Raw genomic sequence first — 22,730 nt, forward strand, 5'->3', positions numbered from 1 at the left:
CACCTGGCCCGCCACAGGAGTTGCTAGTGCGCGATGGGGCATGGACATCCCTGGTGGTCAAACTTCCCCTAATCCGGACGACGCTGAGCCAATTGTGCGCCGCCCCATGGCTCTCCCGGTCGCGGCCGTCTGCGACAGAGCCTGGACTCGAACACAGAATCTCTAGTGGCACAGCTAGCACTGCGATGCCTTAGACCAGTGCGCCAAGAATTTGACCACAGGCCCAAGAATTTGTTCTTAACTGACTTGCCTAGTTAAATACAGGTTAAATAAATACAAAATAAACAGACAGTTTATCAATATCACAGAACTCTTCCATAACTTTGACTCACTGCTTAATCCCTCAGGCCCCAAAGATTCAGGTACTTTACAAAAGTATTATAACCTTATAACCTTAGTATAACAACCATCACTGAACAGGATGAATAGACAAATATTTTACAGACAGCACTGAACTCTTCCACAACCTAGACTCACTGTTGATTCCCCCTGAGGACAGGTTAAGACTGTGTCACTAAATATGATAATAAGCTAGTCAAAGGACTAAGCTTTCCCATTGTTTCCCCTGTAGGTACGTACAACCTGTAGGATATAAATGATAGTATTCTTTAACATAGGTAGGCCTATATCCCTAAGCCCCGAATGGCAGTATTACCATGTATTCCCTCTGGGATTTTTCCTTATCTCCCATCAGCCACCCTGTTAATGACAGTAATAATACATTGCTATTATGTATGGTGGTGTTTAGCTTGTAGACCTCTGCTCTGACAAACAGGGGTGATGTTCATGTTATAGAAGTGGTAGAGGACTACACTGACTGGCAGCTACATGCCCCCCTGGGTCACCAAATTAGATGCTAGCTTGCTTGCTAGGCAGAACAGGCTGGGTGTGTGACAAGCAAGGCAGACTCTGTGAATGAATGCAGAGCAGACAACCGAACACAACCACAGGTGATTCTAGTTGAATATAAATTGTGCAGTGACAAGGAAAGAGGAAATTATAGTGCTACCTTACTGCTTGCTTTCACCAATGCCATTATAGCCCCTGTATTGGATTCGTTTTTGGAAATGTAATGTCATTCCCAGACGTTTCCACCCAAATATGCAGAGTCTGGTGGACCAATGAGTCAAACTTGGAGAAACTCCTGGTGCATATGCATTGTCTTAATGGTCTTAATTTACCAATCATCTCACCCCTCACCCTCCCCTGTATATGTCTTGTGCAGCTCACAGTCGTATAATTTACCAAAATGAAATGATAAATAATTTACTCAGTTGTTCAATCTAATAGTAATCTATGTTCACTCCCATTAAGGCAAACTTTGAATTGTTAAAATCCCAGGTTTATATGTGCTGTGCGCGATAGGCTGGGGATGAGATTATTGGAAATGCAATAGTCTAATGTACTTTGACTTGCAATGTTAGCTTAGGTGAGAGTAGTTTTGGTGTTTTTCAGTCCTTTTGTTTTCTTCACTCATTTCAGATGCCCTTCCCATTGAACTACAAGCACAGTCAGAGAACTGTGTTAAAGCACAAAAACTAAGACAAGAAATGGTGGTGTCAGGAAGCCTGCAGCTTGGGGTTGGCAGAAACCAACGACACGTAAAGAAACCAAGCAGAAGATCAAGATGCAGAGGTTGGAGGCGATCAACTGGCAGTGGGGGAGAAGGAGATGTCAGAGAGGAAGGAGAGCAGGTCATACACCAGCCCCTCTCGGCTAGATAAATTCTCTGCTAAACACCTCAAACAAAATGAGAAATCTACTACAAAGCCAGTTCTATTCTCTCATGCCAAGCACACTCTCAAATGATCCTGTGCAGAAGAGAAAAACCTTTCACAGAGTACACCCCCAAAAAACAAGGCTTCTCCCTGCCAGAGTAGATGTCAGACTGGAGAGGGCTCCACTCCCAGCCCTTCCTACCATGTTGACAGTCCCAGACAGAAGGACCATCACCAGCACCAGGAGATCCAGAGGAGGAGAGCACCAGCAGCCCTTGTTTCCCGGCCCCCCTGGGGAAGACATCTCCAGGGAGAGTCTCACAGAGCAGCCCAGCTGTTGTGAAAAGATACCGCAAGGGATAGACACCCCTGCACCTGGCTGCTATAAAGGTGAGATTAACAGGACATGTTTCACAGGGTCTGGGTCAGTTCTTAAGAGAGATGGCAAAATACCCTCCAAACACAGCAGTTGATCTCAGGCTGATCCCAGGCATGCTGCTTTTATCAATCATTCCCAGGTTCAGTTATTAGAGACAGGTGCTCTCCAAACACAGCAGCTGATCCCAGACCTGCTGCTATTATCAATCAGGGTTACAGGCCAAGAGTCAGTTACTAGAGACATGTCAACATGTGCTCTACACAGCAGCAGCTGATCCCTGACCTGGTGCTATTATCAACCATTCACAGCGTTGGAACATTGATTACCTTGTGGAGGATCCAGGCAGGGATTACAGCTGTGTTTACAGGGCTTATGTTAAGCTCCCACTATTCTCCCAGGGCTGAGAAAGGAAGGGAATGCTTGTCTGATCAGCTAAGAGTAGTACTATGGGCAATGAGAGAACCACAGTACAACCAAGAGAGATTTAGAAAGTCAGATTTAAGCCAGATTCAAAAGGCACTCAGAAAACCTTAAGACTACAATAAAATACAAGAGTAATATTGTCACACCCTGATCTGTTTCATCTGTCTTGTGCTCGTCTCCACCCCCCACCAGGTGTCTCCCATTTTGTCTTCATTATCTCCTGTGTATTTATACCTACGTTTTCTGTTTGTCTGTTGCCAGTTCATCTTGTCCCGTCAAGTCCTACCAGCGTGTTCCCTGTGCTCTAGTTCTGACCCTGCCTGCCGTCCTGTACCTGCCTGACTCTGATTTGGATTACGACTTTGTCTACGAGTTACCTTTTGCCTGCCCCTTGTACTATAATACACTCTGAGACTTGTACTATCCGCCTCCTGTGTCAGCATATGGGTCTTAGCCTGAGCTGTAATAGTACCAATTATAGCGTACGAGTCTCAGAGGTTATTACAGTACAAGGGGCAGGCAAATGGTAAGTAAAGGCAGGCAAAGAGTTGTGATCCAAATCAATCAGTCAGGAAGGTACAGGACGGCAGGCAGGGTCAGGACAGGCAGAAAGGTCAGAGCACAGGAAACACGCTGGTAGGACAAGACGAACAGACAAACAGAAAACGCTGGTTTAAATACACATGAGATAATGGGGACAAATCGGAGACACCTGGTGGGGGGTGGAGACGAGCACAAGACAGATGAAACAGATCAGGGTGTGACAAACATTAAACCTGGGGGAATATGTCTCTGATCTCATTTCTGGACATGTCACAAATTTCACCCTATTCCCTATATATATATATGATGCCGGTTGTGTGAAGGGCATGTTCTCATGTCTCTAATTACTGACTCTGTACCTGATAACCTGATTTGATAACAGCTGCAGGGCCCATGATGCCTGTGTAAGATAAGTTTGGATCAGCCAATGTGTTTGGATAGCATGTGCACATGTGTCTTTGACCCTAAACTTGTGGCTTGTCTCACCGATCTGTCCACCCCACAGGGAGATGTGGAGACCGTGAAGGAGCTCCTAGGCCAGGGGGCTGATCCCAACCTGAAAGACGACGCTGGATGGACCCCACTGGTGAGTGAAGCCTCATCTCCCTCAGTCTTCCTGTCTAGACAGCAAAATACAACCAACCATCTACAGTACATGTTGTTATAGCATGCCAGTCTTTAACTTTGTCTTGCTGGAGCTGTTATACTTAAGCATATTTCTAATCTATGATTTTTGTATTTTTAACGAACTCACTGAATATCTACCATAAATATTCAAGTGAAATGTACCTTTATTTGTAATGTTATCAGTGCTAGTGATGTAGTTAGTAAATTGTAATATGATACAGCAGGGATCATCCACTAGATTTAGCCATGTGCCCATTTTCTTAGGGATTCATTGAGTTGGGGAATACAACAAAAACAGCTGAACATCATTCTACAGGACTGTTATGGTTCAGTGAGAAACATGACTGGCGAAGGAGTCACTCAGAGCTGGTTTGAACCGACATGTCAACGACCCCCCTCTCAGTTTGGCATGGAATATACAGAAGGACACCAAATTCACAACGAGCAACAATGTGTTTGTTGGCGTAATTAAAAAGTTGAGGGAAGAAGGGCGTGACAAAACTGCCCATCACGCAGCCATAACTGAAGTTTGAACACGACATGCAGCTCATCAAACAATCCAAGGCTCTGGACACTGAAACATCTGAGGGTTTGGTGAACAAAGTGTGGTTTGATGTTCAATTTAATTTTGGGCGAAGGGGAAGGAGGGAGAACATTTTCTTAAAACTGACTAATTTAAAATATGTACAGACACAGTTTTTACATGAATGTAATGTACGTTTGCTATCTAGCCTGTGGTTATGTTTCACAGCAGCCAGTCTAGCAACAACTTTTGTCCGGACTACTTTTTCTGGTGGAATGTATTTATGAATATATTTATTAAAGCTAAATGTTCAATTTAGATGTGTCGTTCCTTGCCTTGCTGTGTTGGCAACCGGTTTATAAAAGCAATAAGACACCTCGGGGACTAAGTGGTATATGGCCTATATACCACGGTCAAGGGCTGTATCCAGGTACTCGTGCAAAATAAAATGACCCATAGCCGCGGTATATAGGTCCTATACAACACCCCCTCAGGCCTTATTGCTTAAATGTCCAGTACCGGTCAAAAGTTTGGACACACCAACTCATTCAAGGGTTTTTCCTTTATTTTTTTCTATTTTCTACATTGTCAAATAATAGTGAAGACATCAAATCTATGAAATAGCATATATGGAATCATGTAATAACAAAGTGTTAAACAAATCAAAATATTTTAGATTCTTCAAAGTAGCCACCCTTTGCCTTGACAGCTTTGCACACTCTTGGCATTCTCTCAACCAGCTTCACCTGGAATGATTTTCCAACAGTCTTGAAGGAGTTCCCACATGCTGAGCAATTGTTGGCTACTTTTCCTTCACTCTGCGGTTCAACTCATCCCAAACCATCTCAATTGGATTGAAGTCGGGTGATTGTGGAGTCCAGGTCATCTGATGCAGCACTCCATCATCATTGTCCTGTTGAAAATCAAATTACTTGTCCCACTAAGCACAACCCAAATGGGATGGCAATACTGCTGCAGAATGATGTGGTAGCCATACTGGTTAAGTGTGCCTTGAATTCTAAATAAATCAGACCCGTGTCACCAGCATAGCACCCACTCACATCACCTCCTCCATGCTTCACGGTGGGAACCACACATGCGGAGATCATCTGTTCACATACACTGCGTCTCACAAAGGCACGTGATTGCCACCAGTCTAATATCCATTGCTTGTGTTTCTTGTCCCAAGTTGTTGAGATGTGTCTGTTACTTGAACTCTGTGAAGCATTTATTTGTGCTGCAATTTCTGAGACTGCTAACTCTAACATGCTGACCATACCGGACACGTCGCGTGCGTTGCAAAATACATTTAGAAATCCATGTTATTCAATTATTGCACCCAGACTGCTCGCGCGCCAACTAGCCTCTGCCACGCCAAGGGCTAAAATAGAACTCATTCCTATATCTGACGCAGATCGCGCTGCAAGTCCTGCTTCTCCCATCTCCTGATTGGTTTATAGAAGCAGGTGATTGAAAGACGTGATTGAAAGACTAACTGTTTTGCCGGTAGTCGTGGTAATACAATGAAAGTTTAGATGCAATCACCATATAATTTAAACAATGAAAAAGCCTGGAAGGAGGAGCGATGGCTAGAAACGATTCGGTTGGCCGTTTTTATATGTGATGTCGGAGTAGAGGTCCTTGTGCATTTCAGGTACAATAACAATTCAATGTTTATATCCCAGGACAAATAAGCTCGCAACAGCAAGCTAGCTAAATGACAAATTAACGTAAGCTAGCAAGTGCAAGCTAACTAGCTAAATTGCCATACATGTTTAATGCTTTTCGACCTGTCCCCAAATTAATGTCATTGGGTCAGAGTTTGTTTTGATATTTTAACCTGCGTGTCCTGATCGCGTTTGGTGTGGGGGGGCAAAATAAATGTATGCACGATAGCGCACGATGACGCACGCGCGCAGCCAGTTTGTGTTCCGTGTAATGAACTTACCCACTGCAGCAGAGGTAACTCTGGGTCTTCCTTTCCTGTGGCGGTCCTCATGAGAGCCAGTTTCACCACAGCACTTGATGGTTTTTCTGACTGCAATTGGAAAAACTTTAAAAGTTCTTGAAATTTTCCGGATTGACTAACCTGAATGTCTTAAAGTAATGATGAACTGTTTCTCTTTTCTTATTTGAGCTGTTTTTGCCATAATATGGACTTGAACTTTTAAAAAATAGGGTTATCTTCTGTATACCCCACATACCTTGTCACAACACAACTGATTGGCTCAAACTCATTAGGATGAAAGAAATTCCCTACAAATGAACTTTTAACAAGGCACACCTGTTAATTGAAATGCATTCCAGGTGACTACCTCATGAAACTGGTTGAGAGAATGCCAAGAGTGTGCAAAGCTGTCATCAAGGCAAAAGCTGGCTACTTGAAGAATCGCAAATATAAAATATATTTTGTTTTAACACTTTTTTGGTTACTACATGATTTCATATGTGTTATTTAATTGTAATTATTCTCCTACCTCATGCCTTTTGCACACAATGTATATAGACTCTCTTTTTTTTCTACTGTGCTATTGACTTGTTAATTGTTTACTTCATGTGTAACTCTGTGTTGTCTGTTCACACTGCTATGCTTTATCTTGGCCAGGTCGCAGTTGTAAATGAGAACTTGTTCTCAACTAGCCTACCTGGTTAAATAAAGGTGAAATAAAAATAAAAAATAAAAATGGTTTTGATGTCTTCACTATTATTCAACAATGTAGAAAATAGTACAAATTAAGAAAAACCCTTGAATGAGTAGGTGTCTCCAAGCTTTTGACTGGGACTGTATATTGCATGTAATAACACTCCTGTGTTTCAGCACAAAGCGTATAACCTGGGCCACCAGTGTGTAGTGGAGGCATTGGTTACTAGAGGGGTGCTGTTGAACACACCAGGCAATGAGAACGACTCTCCTCTACTTGACGCTGTCAACACTGGGCTTCACAGAGCGTTTTGTGAGTATGGATAGAATAGAGATGTTTATTTCTACATTCTTTTGCACCACAGAAAAAGGGCAATGTGCCTTGCTCAAGGGCACATCAACATATGTTTTACCTAGTCGGCTCGGGGATTCAAACCAGCAACCTTTCGGTTACTGATCCAACACTCTAACTGCTAGGCTACCTGCAACCCCAAGAAAAAATCTCTTTTCATGCTGACTTAATTTAAAATCATTCACCTGAAGTCAGCATGAAAAGAGACTGAGGTAGTAATAATTTTTCTTGTAGCATGATGTGCACTAGATGGATAACTACAATCACACAGTAGGTGACACTCATTGGTTGTTGGATGGTGAAGTGTTGTGACCTCATAATGTACAGACCAATGGAGCGGGGCTGATGTGTTCTGGTGTGTGTGTTGTGAGAGGACAGTCATTAATGGAGAGCTGGAGCAGCAATTGCTTTCTTTTAGTCCTGTCTTTTCCCGTCCTGCTTCTCTTTTTCCAGTCTGTTCTCTCTCCTCCTTCCTTCCTGCTTCTCTTTTTCCAGTCTGTTCTTCCTTCCTTCCTCCCTTGATTTTACCATTCCCCCCTCTCTACTCTCTCCTCCTTCTATCCCTTCTACGATATATTTTCCACCTCTATCTCCCCCCATATTTCCTTTCTCTCTCCTTCCTTCTCTTTTCCCAACTCATCACATTGATGTGCTGTAGTGGGTGGCGCCCGGGGCCTTGGCGACGGAGGTTAGCGACAGCAGATTTACTCAGGTTTATCCTACCTGCCTGCTAGTTGTCTGCAAGGCAAAAGAGACCGGTTCCCAGACAATCTGTCATGATGCCACAAGACAAATGCAACCCTTGCCCGTCACACACTATCAATTAATCTAGCCTCCACACAAACGCAGGGATGCACACATGCTGCTGCGCGATAACACACACACACACATACCCCCTGGCTCTCTAAGTCAGAAATTATTTCCCTAAAGGCTGGGTTGGAGACAGAGAACCAGTGCCATTCCTACTGGATTGATTGCCACACAGAGCTGCACAGTGAGGGGACGAATATTTCTCTGTGGCCATATCCACTTTGAGATCGTCCATCTTGATAGTGCCTGCCTCAACCCAGCTCTGCATCTGCAACATTGGACAGACTGTCTTCTTTGTTTGTGGATTTAGATTACTTGGAAAGTGTGTGTTTGTCACGGGTGGAGGCACATGTCTTCTCTGTCAATACAGATGACATAGTCTCTGTAGACTCGGAAATAGTTTGGATATGCAAAACAATATTACATCAAATTCACACATTAATACACACTTCTACATGTGTGAAATAGGACAAATAAAAGCACCCACCAAATGATGATTATAGACAGACGATATCTGAAGCTACAGATGACATGCTCCCCTCCCGGCACTCCCAGACAAGGTGTTTTGGAGTGTTCACAGCTGTTCGCCTTGCTTCCCCAGCTGCACATTCATGCATCTGGTGTTTCTGGTGCCTCTTCTGTCTGTCAATGGCTTGGCTTGGATCCTCACACATTATGTATGCATCAGGATCAATAAAATTGGATTTCAATGGGGTATCTACTTCAATATTAAACATTTGGCCTGTTCATTTATAGCAGGATTTGTCATATGTAAATGGGGGAAGTTTGAGCAAATTGTAGGACAGAACTCTTTGCACTGTGTACAGTATGTGTGCAACTCTGAATTGATCGATTAATACATTTATGCAAGGCTTGGTTTCAGTGGTTACCCACACCCCTAACACCTCGATCAGACCAACAGCGTTATTGCATTTGGTACACCAGAAGTACATTCATTTCCAATGGAATGCTGCGTTTGCAATGTGTTCTGTGTGGTGCGTAGGTTGGATTTAATTCAATTGTATGAGCAACCTTGACAGAAATAGTAGCAAAAGGTGAATGTCGGTCTGATCGAGGCCTTGGAGACACACAACAGCTGCCCAAAACATTTTCCATGCCTTTAACTTTTATTTAGCTACTTCGTTGGTGTGCTGTTCCATGAACCAAAACGATGCACTTCCTTTCAGTGTGTGTGTGTGTGTGTGTGTGTGTGTGTGTGTGTGTGCAGGCGTTTGTATGTGTGTGTTTGTAGGTGTGTGCCTATCTGTATATATATGTTTGTGTGTATCTATCAGTGTGTATGGGGGGTTTTGAATCCAAATGAAATATTTTATGGACCAGTGGACCTATTAATTGTCCCCCAGGTGTTATCTTTGCTGACGCCTAATCTTTAGGCACCAACCCGTTCTGCTTCTCCCCTCTCTTCTCCTCCTTTTTCTCATCCCTCCTTCTTCCCCTCCTCCTTCAGGAACGTGCTGTTTCACATTGTCTTCGGTGTCTCTATGCTGCGTTGCTGCACACTGGATTCGCATAGCCCGTGTGTTCTTGTATCATATTGTCACCAATGAGCGATTTCATGTTACCATGCCTGTGTAACCCTAATCTCCACATCCAGAAGAAAATCTGTATTTCATGCAGGACAGCTACTAGATGGCAAAGGGTATGTCACAAGAGACAAGTATAACCATTGATTAGTGTCAGGATATAGTATTTTGTATGGTTTGTCTGGTTTAAGTTAGACAGAGATAGACAGTTTGTCAAACAGGAATATGTTTGGTCTTCGTCATGTGGACTATGCTGTGAACTCAGCCAATCCGTCAGTCAGCCTCTGAAGGACCCCAACTCCCCTCTCTGTCCTCCACCCAACCTCAGTAAGGTATGGTCATCATCCCAACACTGTTCTCAGATAAAATCAATGTTACATTAACAATTTCCTGGATGTACTATTCCCCAATGTACAATACAACTATGAACAAAGGAGTTTAAAGGAGTTGTGGTATTGTGGGTAGTGTTTTAACTGGTCTCTGAAAAAAAAAAAAAATTCTCAATGGGCCTGTATAAATTAAGGTCCCCCCCAAAATATCTATGTAATATTTGAGTTGGTCTGTCTACAGTCTATTGTGTTTCAGGCCATTGATGGGGTGAACAGGTGGTAGTATTGGGCAGTAAACTGTCCCAACATAACCAGCTGGCCAAACTGGGAATCCCCCTGGGAGGAAAGAGGGCTGATGCCTTCTCTTGCTCAGGTAACTTACCTGTCCACTTCAACCTGCTAGAGCACATTTGTTACCTTAACTGTATCTGGGATGATCTCATCACAACCCAAGATAGTCTAACCATAGTGCTTAGATACTACCGGAAATCAAAGACAGTTTTAGTAGTGTGAAAGGAATAGTTGCAAAATCGTTTCTCATACAGGTACATGATGATACAGATGTACCTTATATGTTTCTTGGAGCTTTGCAAATCCTAGTAGTAGAGAGCAACAGAGAAGGCAGTTTGTCAGCTCTCTGGTAATGGCAGTTAGAACCGGGAACATGGCTGAATGCCTGTAAAGTAATTGAAGTAATTTCTCATAAGCTGTTTGTGACTTCTGTTGTGATGAACACTAGACTACAGTATTCAAATGAACAGAAAATGGAAATGTTTGTCTCTCTCTGTGTCTCAAAGTCTGTCTTTAGGGCTTTGGGTAGTAAAGACTTTAGTGTCTGAGTGTCTCCTATTATTTAAAGTGAAGGCAAAGCAAAGCTCCACAGCATGTAAACCATAAAGTTTAGCCCAGAGATACAATTAAGGTCATTTTGCAGATTGTCAGCCACAGAGCCTTGTTGACTGAAGATGCAATAAGAATGTCTTACATTTTTTATTAGAAGAAAGTCGCATTATCTAAGCCTGTTGTGAATGGGGCCGATTATACCCACGTCTGTGTTGCAATCACTCACAACAAAGACATTGCACGACACTACCAAGCTTTTTATTTAAATAATGTTATGGAGTATTCTATTAAACTTTTATTCAACTGTCTATTTCTATTAATTGGAACATATTGTGAATGGTAGCTCTTCAATGAAATCCAGTTTTCTCCCATTCCTCCAGTCACCTATGTGGTGGTACCAGATGGGCCGATGCCCACCACCCTGTTCTCTCTCCTGGGTCTCCTGATCGGCTGCTGGGTCCTCAACTTTAGCTGTAAGTAACTAAGGCCCAATAAAATCTGCTCTGCGGAGAATGAGGATAGTATCACGGAATCCAGACATCAAAACGGAATTCAACAATATTCCAAAATGTATTGAACTAAACAAAAATACATGTAAAGTGTTGGTCCCATTTTTTTCATGAGCTGAAATAAAAGATCCCAGAAATGTTCCATACGCACAAAGCGTATTTCTCTTGAATTTTGAGCACAAATTTGTTTACATCCCTGCTAGTAAGCATTTCTCCTTTGCCAAGATAATCCATCCACCTGACAGGTGTGGCATATCAAGAATCTGATTAAACAGCATGATCATCACACAGGTGCACCTTGTGCTGGGGACAATAAAAAGACACTCTAAAATGTGCAATTTTGTCACACAAAATCTCAAGTCTTGAGGGCGTGTGTAATTGACATGCTGATTACAGTAATGTCCACCAGAGCTGTTGCCAGATAATTGAATGTTAATTTCTCTACCATAAGCCGCCACCAACGTCATTTTAAAGAATTTGACAGTACATCCAACCGGGCTCACAACCTCAGACCATGTGTAACCACGACAGGAATATTCACATCCGGCTTCTTCACCTGTAGGATAATTTGTGGGGAAGGGGTGCTGAGGACAATTTATTTGAAATAAAGCCCTTTTGTAGGGAAAATATCATTCTGATTGGCTGGACATGGCTCCTCAGTGGGTGGACCTTCCTCCCAAGTGGGTGGGTCTATGCCCACCAATGGCTGTGCCCCTGCCTAGTCATGTGAAATCAATAGATTAGGGCCTAATTTATTTATTTCAATTGACTGATTTCCATCTATGAACTATAACTCCCCAAGTCCAGAACAGACTATGGGAGGTGCACAGTACTACATAGAGCCATGACTACATGGAACTCTATTTCACTTCAAGTAACTGATGCAAGCAGTAAAAATTAATTAAAAAATACACCTTATGGTATAACGGGGACTGTGAAGCAACACAAACATAGGCACAGACACATGCATACACACACAATAACATACACAAACGTAGACAAGGATTTTGTACTGTAGATATGTGGCAGAGTAGGGGAATGAGGGCACACTGTGTGTTGTGAAATCTGTGAATGTATTGTAATGTTTTTAAAATGGTATAAACTGCATTAATTTTGCTGGACCCCAGGAAGGGTAGCTGCTGCCATGGCAAACTCAGTTAAATCTTTTAAAATGTTGGAAGTTGAATTCATATTTTTGTTCAGTGTGTGTGTGTGTGGTCAGTTAGAATCACCACTTTATTTTAAGAATGTGAAATGTCAGAATAATAGTAGAGAGTGATTTATTTCAGCTTTTATTTCTTTCATCACATTCCCAGTGGGGCAGAAGTTTACATACACTCAATTAGTATTTGGTAGCATTGCCTTCAAAACGTTTCTGGTAGCCTCCCACGAGCTTCCCACAATAAGTTGGGTGAATTGTGGCCCATTCTTCCTGACAGAGCTGGTGTAACTGTGTCAGGTTTGTAGGCCTCCTTGCTGGCACATGCTTTTTCAGTTCTGTCCACAGATTTCTATAGGATTGAGGTCAGGGCTTTGTGATGGTCACTCCAACAGAATATGGCATTATTATAAATAAAAATAAATAAATAGGGGCCTAGTAACTTGCACCTCTACCTCCTACAGTAGCCTACAATACACCTCTGCTTCTAACCATGACTTCGGCCTGTGAACTTAAGATACTTATTTAATGTTTTTAAGCATCTTATTGATCTTATACAGGTCTGCGTCCCAAATGGCATCCTTTTCCCTGCCTCCTACTGTGGCTTACCCTTCCAGAACTTCAGCTGTAAGTAGCCCAAAGTAATCGACTCTTCTGACTTCTCCCATGGCTAATATATTAGCTGTGATCTTTAACATTTGTTCTGCGGTGCTTTTTCAAATGTGTGTTCATGTATTATAATGAAAAATATTGTAATACTATTGTTATACTGTAAAACCATCTGATTTGATTATACTGTGTTACATACATGGATACATTTGGCATGCATAGTATATCATTTCAAACTCTTAACCCCGTGGAAATCGAATTGGCATAATAAAAATATCCCCATAAAAATCCATCAGTTTAAGATAGAGAACAGGTTTTTTTGCATTGGGTGCACCAGTGTATCTGCCTATGTAACATACAGAGCGATGTTTGTCAGACCGAGAGACATCCAAGAATTCTCACAATGGTATAATGGGGACTGTGAGGCAACACAAACATAGGCACAGACACATGCATACAAATGTATTGGGAATTGTCTGAAGTTGGTACAGCCAATCTGCCAACTTCTGTCTGTGGCTTTGAACTGTGTAAAGGTGAGACTCTCAGGAACACGTACATGTCAGTTGTTTTGCTTTAGGATGCCCACAGGCCTCACAAGACTCGTCTTGTGGGGTGGACCGGTAGCCTAGTGGTTAGAGCATTGGGCCAGTAACTGAAAGGTTGCTAGATCGAATCCCCGAGCTTACAAGGTAAAAATCTGTCTTTCTGCCCCTGAACAAGGCAGTTACCCCACTGTTCCTAAGCCGTCATTGTAAATAAGAATTTGTTCTTAAGTGACTTGCCTAGTTAATTAAAATCTGAAGGTCCCTGGTACCAGTTGAAAAAATGTAATGACTGTTTAGTGTCACAAATAAAGGGTTAAATGCATGTAAAAAATAAAATTATTGGTCTTTCTTATATCTCTGATACACTTTGGAACAAACTTCCTTTAGATTTTTTTTTGGGGGGGACTATCTGTTCCATGTAGTGAATCTGTGGGCTAATAGCAGGTAAAAAATGTTAATCAAATAATTGTTTTCTATCTTTTTTTGATACTTCAAGGGGTCTTAAAATTCAAAATCAAATAGCAAAACTGTGATTGATGATATCAGGTATTCAGAGTTATCCTCTACCCTCTGTTTCACCTGAGCTTTAAAGCAGTAATGATTCATACTCTAACCCTCTAGATGGAGAAATATGCCTAATTTATTCATCTACCCTTGCATTATCTCTGTGTTACTCTGGAGAGCTTTGTTTCCTTGGTTTTGGAAGAAATGTTTTTGCATTTGTACTTTATTTTATTTATTCTATGAAATGTACAGTGTCCTGAGGCATAAAAGGGTTTGTGCAATAGGATATTGTGAATATTAAAGAACATTTAGCGATTTTTGAGCTTCATATTCATCATCTCCACACCACCCCAACATCAACATATGTGACTCATTTCATGAAACTAGGCATATGTCGCATGTCACTACTTCACAGGAGAGGCATTTGAAGAAAAAAAATCAAAATCAAAATGCGTTTTTGGGCAGAAATGCCTTCTAGAATGTGAACATTCATGTGCCTTAATAAAAAACTTGTATGCCATCTGTAAATGTGAATACAATTATTAAATTATGAGCCTAGTTGTTTTAGCCATGGAAAAAGAAAGGAACCTTCCCTCTAGCCATGATTGGCTGAGATGATGGATGGGTTGGACATGCCAAGAGATGATTTCGGATTGGTGTGTCATGTAGCACGGTTCTGTCTATAATGAGCTACTTCGTATGTGTAGGTTATCCTTTCTAACGCAGATTTTTTAAAAGATGGCTCAACACTTTCTGTGGGACCGAGTTTTGAAATCAGTGGAATGCCCGGTTGAAGCAGAGTATGATAGCTATGGAGATGGAGAAAAGAGTATAGCTAGCTACATATTATAATTGTCTATTTTTGTCAGTCGTTCTCATTGCACGTTAAAGCGTACTGCTAGCTAGCTAACATTACGTGTATGATCTGTCTAGTAATATTATTCATATCTCAGATCATTTACATTACTAGTTATAGCTTAATGTTAACTAGCTAATATTGAACCTAGTTGGTTAGTGTTTAGCTGCCTCCTGTAGATTCATGCAGGGTAGTAACATTATGAGTTGGTATTATTTAGGGTTCATTGTTTAGCAATCTAGTTAAAAACATGACAAACTCTGATTTTATTTGATATAGTGTGTGTTTACCAGAGATTGTAATGTGAAGAACAAGATGACCTGCACCAAAGTCAAATTAGGATATAACATTAGGCCAGAGTGCCCTGTTTTTACACTCACAACTATAAGACATTTTCTGTAATTAGCTCGCCAATGACTTGTAAATAATGATCTTGTTTGAGTTTATTTTCCAGTAATAATGAATGACAACTGTATGCCGATTGACGTAGTGTAACCCAGCCTTTAGTCTTAATCTTTGGTTGTTTAGTACACAACCGTACTTGCTGTTTAGCACATTGCCTCACGTGAATCCTTAAAGAGATGAGTGGGGCTAAGGCTTAAGAAGGTGTGAACGATGCTGAATTGATGTAGACAAAGACCAACACTCCAATAGGTATACCAAAACATTCAAGGGCCATTTCCTTAAGTTTCAAAGCAGAATTACTTTCCAATTGTTCTTCAACTGTAGTGTTATGATATGCAATTTTCTAGCTGGGAGTCTCTACTTTTATTCAATTTATAAAAACAATTTCAAATTTTGCTACATAAATCCGAGCCGGTCGGTCATGTTTTGCACATGTTTTGTAGTAAACCAGACAGAGGACGATAAGCAGGCACTGCATTAGCAGGCACTGCATGCTCGTAATTGGTTAAAATCACATGATGCACACCAATGATGTCTTTGGAAATGCTTATCTTGCTCAATATTTTTTTACACAAAACATAGAAATGGTCCATTTTCGCATATGTTGATGTTGGAGTGGTGCTGGAGATGATGAATATGACATTGAAAAATGTAGAAATGTAAGTGTACAGGCAAACATCCACAAGCAAATAGTGGATTGAAAAAGGGAGAGTTGTAAATTGTCAGAGGACCCGATGTCAAAATGGGTAGAAATCAAAGACCAAAACTCTCCTCTTGTGCTTGATTTCTGCTTGATTACAATATCCATGCAGTTGTTTTAGCAGTCTATTCCTAACAGCAACAATAAAATACACCAGATATTCACAGTCTAGTCTACCTCAAAGGGGAATAAAGTGAACGACTGTCATCAAGGTGTCTGGCACCTTGGTGTTATTTGACTGTGTGTCTGTCTGTGCGTGTGCCTGTGCTAACTGTGGACATACCTGTCTGTGCGTGTGCCTGTGCTAACTGTGGACATACCTGTGTGTGCGTGTCTTGTCAAGATTGAGCACATTTTGTTTTTCCCAACACCTTTGCCGCACCCCACCCCTCTCTGTCCCTTTTTCCATGTAGCCCAGTTGCCCCTCTCCCCAATCCACAACTTTGTCTGTCCCTCTGCTCTCTGTGCCCTGTCTATAGTGTACACCTTCAGTGTCCCATGCTTCAGTGCCCAGGATCCTGCCAGTCAAGCCAGGCAGGCTAAAGTTCCTCTGTCTGAGCCGGGGCTTTAGAGCCCCTCCTGCCCTCCCTCTCCTCCATCTCCGTGAATCTAATTAGCTGATATGCTAATGGACCCTCTGCTACCGATGGTGGCAGGGCTAACTAGCTGGCCCAATAGTCTGTAGTGGAGCAGAGCAGGGATTAACCCCGGTATCTCTTCCCCCCGCTGAGGCCTCGCAGGGTCCCTCCAAATGAAAGCTGTAATTAAGGGTCACGAGTAAATGTAATTACGCCTGATGACTGCTATAGAGCGAGTGTGTGTGTTTGTGTGTCAGACACTGCATGTATCCGTGAGTGTGTGTAGTGTGTGTGACTCTGTGTGTGTTCATATGGGAACTGTCCTCATGAGGAAAGACATTGTAGCTGCCTCTGCTGCGGTTGGGCAGTGATCAAGATAACACTGTTGTGTGTTGACTGGGAGTTTGTACACATTGTAATATGTTAATGTCTCCATATCATCATGCCAGGCACAACAGCATCATGAGTCGTTAAAATTGAAATTGATGTTGCTATGAATCTAAGAGATTGTGGAGGTGTTCAGAAACGCATGGTTACCTGGCTCGTCGTTAAGCTTTAGGGCGTGTTATTTGCATGAGCAATTAAAGCAACCCTCCATCCCCTTAATGCTTCTTATTTTAGTGGAGGAAGAGTTGTTTGGGATGCATCTATAGCCTTTTCAGTATCTCCCTGTATGCAACTTCTGCTCAGTCCCGTTTTGGAAAAACATAATCCCCCCCTCCAGACTTGTTATGTTTAATTGTGACATTACAGTAAGAATTGGAAGAGAGAGATCGATTAGTGAAGTAAAGAGGAATAAGGCAGATGTGGGATCAAAACCATGCCACTGGGGGCCATATATAGCCTAGTCAGTGGTTAGAAAGCACTATCACTAGACCAGGTCCTGGTACTAAATTAGTTTTTGTGGGAAAAACACTGCTTTTGTACAATATTAATTTCATACACTTGGGACCTGTAGAGTGGAACGCTAGAAACGATGCTCCAGGTTTTAAAAAGTGCCTCCTTGCTCTTATGTGGGAAAACCACTCCTGTCAGTTCTTCTCTTTCAATTGGGACTTTGAAGAGTGGAGAGATACTACACTAAAGCTTGCTTTATTTGAATCTGTGTTGCGTCATTAGCCAACGGCCGTAAGTGTGTTGCGCGCGTTCTACTTTTAGTTATCACACAGTTCCTTAATTTCTCAAATGGTTTCTTCAGATACAGTTGAAGTCGGAAGTTTACATACACAGGTTGGAGTCATTAAAACTAGTTTTTCAACCACTCCATAAATTTCTTGTAAACAAACTATAGTTTTGGCAAGTCGGTTAGGACATCTACTTTGTGCATGACACAAGTCATTTTTCCAGCAATTGTTTACAGACAGATTATTTCACTGTATCACAATTCTAGTGGGTCAGAATTTTACATTCACTAAGTTGGCTGTACCTTTAAACAGCTTGGAAAATTCCAGAAAATTATGTCATGGCTTTAGAAGCTTCTGATAGACTAATTTACATCATTTGAGTCAATTGGAGGTGTACCTGTGGATGTATTTCAAGGCCTACCTTCAAACCCAGTGCCTCTTTGCTTGACATCATGGGAAAATCAAAAGAAATCAGCCAAGACCTCTGAAAATAAAATTGTAGACCTCCACAAGCCTTGTTCATCCTTGGGAGCAATTTCCAAACGCCTGAAGGTACCACGTTTATCTGTACAAACAATAGTATGCAAGTATAAACCCCATGGGACCACGCAGCCGTCATACCGCTCAGGAAGGAGACGCGTTCTGTCTCCTAGAAATGAACGTAATTTGGTGCGAAAAGTGGATATCAATCCCAGAACAACAGCAAAGGACCTTGTGAAGATGCTGGAGGAAACAGGTACAAAAGTATCTATATCCACAGTAAAACGAGTCCAATATCGACATAACCTGAATGGCCGCTCAGCAAGGAAGAACAGCAAGGAAGAAGCCACTGCTCCAAAACCGTCATTAAAAAAAGCCAGACTACGGTTTGCAACAGAAGATGGGGACAAATATCGTACTTTTTGGAGAAATGTCCTCTGGTCTGATAAAACGAAAATAGAACTATTTGGCCATAATGACCATCGTTATGTTTGGAGGAAAAAGGGGGAGGCTTGCAAGCCGAAGAACACCATCCCAACCGTGAAGCACGGGGGTGACAGCATGATGTTGTGGGGGTGCTTTGCATCATGAAGACTGCAAATAATGTGGATATATTGAAGCAACATCTCAAGACATCAGTCAGGAAGTTCAATCTTGGTCGCAAATGGGTCTTCCAAATGGACAATGACCCCAAGCATACTTCCAAAGTTGTGGTAAAATGGCTTATGGACAACAGTCAAGCTATTGGAGTGGCCATCACAAAGCCCTGACCTCAATCCTATAGAAAATGTGTGGGCAGAACTGAAAAAGCATGTGCGAGCAAGGAGGCATACAAACCTGACTCAGTTACACCAGCTCTGTTAGGAGGAATTGGCCAAAATGCACCCAATTTATTGTGGGAAGCTTGTAAAAGGCTACCTGAAACATTTGACCCAAGTTAAACAATTTGAAGGCAATGCTACCAAATACGAATTGAGTGTATGTAAACTTCTGACCCACGGGGGATGTGATGAAAGAAATTAAAGCTGTAATAAATAATTCTCTATTATTCTGACATTTCACATTCTTAAAATAAAGTGGTGATCCTAACTGACCTAAGACAGGGATTTTTTACTAGGATTAAATGTTAGGAATTGTGAAACGGAGTTTAAATGTATTTGGCTCAGGTGTATGTAAACTTCTAACTTCAACTGTATGTAGGACTTGACCATAGTTACACCTGATCTGTAGAAGTTTGTGGTAGCCAAGGCCGTGGGTTCATTTCACTTCAGGGATCTCATACAGAAACAAAAAATCTAGGCTTATACCTTCACTGTACTGTAAATGGCTTTGGATAAAAGCTTCTGCTAAGTAGCTATTAGATGAGTTGAAGTACTCTGCACTCCTCTAAGCTACTGCTGTCCCCCTGTCTCTCTCTCCTCTCAAAGGGGTAGAGGTGTGCCTTTAGACAGATGGCTGGATGGCCAAGAGTAACCATGAAGCAGAAGGACCTCAACATAGCTGCATTAACAGACAGCCTGGTAGGTAACACACACAAATGTGCACATACCCACACCCCTGCAAGCAAGGAACAAAACAAAATGGAGGCAATGAACCTGCTAAATCTAAAACTCTGGAGAGTACCAATTTCCAGCAGAAAACAATTGAGTGGATTGGTGCACTCCGTAGAGGGGCCTTCTGGCATCTGAATACACCGCCACTAAACTGACGAGATGGTAAAAAAGCTGCAGTGATGGCTCTTGGCTTGAAAAGCATTGTCATTACAATGTTGCCCCAATATAGTTGAATTGAATATAATAGAGTAGAATTGAATATTGTAGAATTGAATAGAATTGAATTGAATTGAATGTAGTAGAATATAAGTAAAGGATAAATGCCGACATTCTGTACATTAACTTGGACATAATGGACGACGCAGCGGAGTCCTTTTTTCCAAGATGATGTACAGAATGTCAGCGTGTATGCCGCTTATACCACAGTTGCCAAAAAAAACAATATGAAAGCACACATTTACCGCAAGATAGTTTGTTAGCAAACCTGCCAATATGACAACAGAGTTAAAAAATATCAGTCGCTGAAAACAGCGGGTCAAACTAAAAACGTGGGAGGATTTGACAGCTTTAGCAGTGGAGGGGAGCAGAGAAGTTCATGTTCATCACTCACCATGACAGATGCTCCAAGAAAAAATGTTTCCGTTAAAACAAATTAATGATAGCTAAGTTTTTTTTCCCTCGTTGGACCTGCGTTTACAATGTATCCAATTTCAGTTTGTGTGGTTGTTGGTTTAGCTGTAGTACGGTCTGTATGTGTAGTCACATATTGCATCATGCTTGCATCATGATTGCATGGTTATATCTTTTCCAACTGTCCCGATATCTGGTTTTAATGTCCACTCTAGAATGCCGTTGTAGCCAATCAGAAGTGAGTATGCAACAATTCTGTGGTATAATAGAGTAGAATAGAATGAAAGCTGCCCCATTGTTGTGGTTATGTAAGAATTGAAAGGTTCTGGCTCTGATTTTTGCAGTGATTCAGCGTCATTTAAAATCATTACAGAACAAGAAGAAATTCTCTCTGTTGTCCAGACACTTTGTTCAGACACTAGGCTATTCTTAGTGGGACTGATTTAATCCCGAGGCACTAGAATGGTTCATATCACTTAGGATCCAGGAAGAAGATACAGATCTCTATTCTCTTTATTCTCCCTCTGTATGCGCAGGGCTTTGATGAATTTGTAAGGGCTTGCCTACCGTAATTTACAAGGGTGATGAAACAAATGAAACCGCCTCACTTCTCCTTGTTAGAAGACTATTTAGTTTAATTTTCCTTAGTCCACAGAAATGCCTTTTTGTTTTAATAACCCATGTTTTATTTGACTTTTGACGTTATAAAGCCTTTTTTCGTTTCTCCCCCATCTTCCTATTCTACTCTACTGTATTTGATTCTACTACTCCATTCTATTTGACTGTTCTCTGCTCTTTTTGACTATTTCATTCTATTCTATTCTACTATACTCCAGTCTCCTCTTCTCTATCCCAGCTACCCCCACTGTTTGATGGATTTTTCTTCTACCTCATGGGCTCCTTCAGGAAGCCCCCAGGGACGAGCTCCTCCAGGTGGTGAGAGAGGCAGGGGGCCAGATCCTGGCCCGACAGCCTAAACCAGACAGTGATATGACCCAGACCCGGTCTACTGCAGCCTACCACGCCCTGATGGGCTTGGACTAGGCCCTGTGTACCCAGTACATGATCTATGATCCCCAGAGCCCCTACAGGCCCCCCTGGGTGAAGTTAGGAAAGGTGTGGTCAACTCTGTCTACATGGGTTGTAAATGTATATCGGACTTCCAGCTACTGTCAGTGCCTGAGCCATAGACACACCAGGTAAACACCAAACTGAGAAGAATGTGCTGAAATTGGGAGGGACTTAAATGGTCCAATAAGAAATATCAATTTGCTAACGTTTTTGTTTGACATTTTTAAACTTTTTCTATTCTGTGGCCTAATGAACATTACACTGGACTGGTTCTGTCTGCTTGCAACATGACATCAGGGTCTATTCAGAATAAACAGACAGTTGTGATTGTATTTCAACTGTAACCTAGAAGTAAGGGGATTCACTGACTGTTGGGAAATTTCTGGTGCCGTCATGCCACCATGCTTGTGGCCTCAAATATAGCCACCCACCACCACAAGCCATGACTTGTTGTTTGGAAAGTTTTGGTCTGTAGCTCAAACATAAGTTAATTACGTTTTTCTTTGTGTTGATGTTTTTATACCTCCCTGCTCGATGATGATCAAAGATTATAAACATTTCAGCACTTTTCAGTGTTTTGAATGAAGGAGTAGAAAATCTGTCAATTTTCTTCTCCTGGGGATCTTTTCATAACGTCAGTGCTTTTGAGAAGACTCTTTTCTTTGAATGTATTTTAGATTGAATTGTGTTTGTGACTGCGTATTCTGCTTTCTATGACTTGCAATTTTCTTTAAAGATAAATAATCAAACTGTCTTTGAAAGCAGACATTTTCAACACTAAAGTCACCTCTTCCCTCTGGACTGGTCAGAATGAATGGTATGCTTCAAAATAAACACCATTGTTGCAGTAACAAAATTACATAGTTGCAAGGGAATGCATTATTTGTCCCGACTGTAATTCATCTTAATTATATATATCCAATACAAACTCTCCTATCCCTGGTAGGAATGGGCTCATTCACATCTAATTGGGAGTGTCAGCCCTTTAAAACTAAGAGGTGGGTGGGTGGGGGATGGGGGGGGGGGGGTCTCAAAAAATCGATTCTAAAGCGAGACGAAGAGTAGAGCAGAAAACAGGAGAGCAATTAATCGTCTAGTCACCAAGTTGGCACTTCCTGTGGAAACTGAAAACAAACAAGTTTTATTTTCCTTTTGTCTCTGGCAGCAAGAAGACGAGAGAAAAAAACACCAACCAGTGTTACCCACCAGACAGAGCACAGTCAACTGCTTTACACACCTGGGTTTAAATAGTATTTGAAAGCATTTACTTCATCT

The 22,730-nt window shown here is 41.7% G+C and overlaps 1 pseudogene; it reads left to right on the forward strand.

Annotated features, from left to right (window-relative positions):
* The first annotated feature begins 1,921 nt into the window (after positions 1–1,921).
* LOC135563030 (BRCA1-associated RING domain protein 1-like) lies at positions 1,922–21,574 on the forward strand (annotated as a pseudogene).
* The last annotated feature ends 1,156 nt before the right edge of the window (positions 21,575–22,730 follow it).

The sequence above is a fragment of the Oncorhynchus nerka genome, linkage group LG3, assembly GCF_034236695.1.
Source record: "Oncorhynchus nerka isolate Pitt River linkage group LG3, Oner_Uvic_2.0, whole genome shotgun sequence".
Taxonomy (NCBI): Eukaryota; Metazoa; Chordata; class Actinopteri; order Salmoniformes; family Salmonidae; genus Oncorhynchus; species Oncorhynchus nerka.